Below are 1,750 nucleotides of genomic sequence, written 5' to 3' on the forward strand. Positions count from 1 at the left end.
AAGGCTATAAGCAGGAAGTAGCACTTATTGATGCCTGCACAGGCTCAGCGGATTCCTATCCAAAGGCTGAGCCCCGATTGTAACATAACAAGCAGTTTTACACAGTCTTGTTATTCCTACACAGCTACAGAGATAAGGAAGGACATTAGATAGCAAGCTATGAATCAACAGTTGTGAGCTGGAGAGTCCTTGAGATGGGGGAGGTAGCTATGGGAAAACATGTTAACTGTAGAGTCCTGGAGTAGGGGAGAGGACAGCCAGGAATGGACTTTAACCAGCTGAGTTGGTCATTTCTGCAAGCCCTTTCCTTTGCATTTTCAGTTGCCTCCTCTTCTCTCTTATTTTGAGGAATCTGTCCTTGTTTTCTAAGGACATTAAAATTCTGTCGCTCTCACAATACAATCATTGCACAAAATCTCCCCACCTTATATATCTTATTGAAGTCTCTGGAAGTATTCATGAATTTGTTTCACTTTAGGCAGGGGATATAGTTATGTGTCAGTTTACTTTTTAATTTTCTTATATCTTTGTATTTTATTTTTAATTTTAATCAATACTTATATAGTACTTATGTTCCTGGCATTATTATAAGTGCATTACATATATCAATTTCTCACAAATAACCTATAAAATAGGTACAATTATGATCTCTACTTTACAGATAGGGAAATTGAGGGTCAACGAGGTTTAAATAACTTGAGATAATAACACAGTAAGTGGCAGAGCTAGAATCCATATCTAGGCACCCTGCATCCAGAGTCCATTCTCCTTTAAGATACATCGTAGTTTTTATTTATTTATATTTAATTGAAAAAAAAATTAAATATTTTTATCCCCTGTCTACCTCCCTCCTTCCCCTCCCCACTATACTCTGGTAACCAGTAATCCATTCTCCATGTCCATGAATCTCTGTTTGTCCTGTTCATTTGTTGCTTTTAGGTTGATATCATACATATAACTGATATCATGTGATTTTCAACTTTCCTGTCTGGCTTATTTTGTTTAGTATGATTATTTCAAAGTCCATCTATGTTGCTGGAAATGGCAGTATTTCACCTCTTCTTATGGCTGAGAAATATTCCATTGTATATATGTACCACAGCTTCTTTAGCCAATCATCTATCATAGGACACTTTGGTTGCTTCCATGTCCTGGTCACTGTGAATAATACTGCTATGAATATGGGTGTGCAAATATCTTTTCAGATATGGATTTTCAGTCTTTGGAGGTAAATATTCAGTACAGGGATTGCTGGATCATATGGTAGAACAAGTCTTAGTTTTTTGAGGAAACTTCATATTGTTTTCTATAGTGGCCATACCAATTTACAGTCCCACCAGCAGTGTACAAGGGTTCCTATTTCTCCACATCCTATCCAGCATTTGTTATTACTAATCCTGTTGATTATTTCTATTCTAACAGATGTGAGATGATATCTCATTGTGGTTTTAATTTGCATTTTCCTAATAGCTAGTGATGTAGAGCATATTTTCATATATTTATTGGCCATTTGTATGTCCTCTAGGGAGAAGTGTCTTTTCAGCTCCTCTGTCCATTTTTTGATTGGATCATTTTTTTTTATTTGTTTGTTTGTTTGTTATTGAGTCATATGAGTTCTTTATATATTTTGGATATTAGGCCCTTGCCAGAGGCATTGTTTGCAAATATATTTTCTCATTCGGATGGTTGTCTCTTTACCTTGTTGACAATTTCTTTTGCTGAGCAGAAGTTTTTAGTTTTATGTAATCCC

The sequence above is a fragment of the Pteropus alecto genome, unplaced genomic scaffold, assembly GCF_000325575.1.
Source record: "Pteropus alecto unplaced genomic scaffold, ASM32557v1 scaffold370, whole genome shotgun sequence".
Taxonomy (NCBI): Eukaryota; Metazoa; Chordata; class Mammalia; order Chiroptera; family Pteropodidae; genus Pteropus; species Pteropus alecto.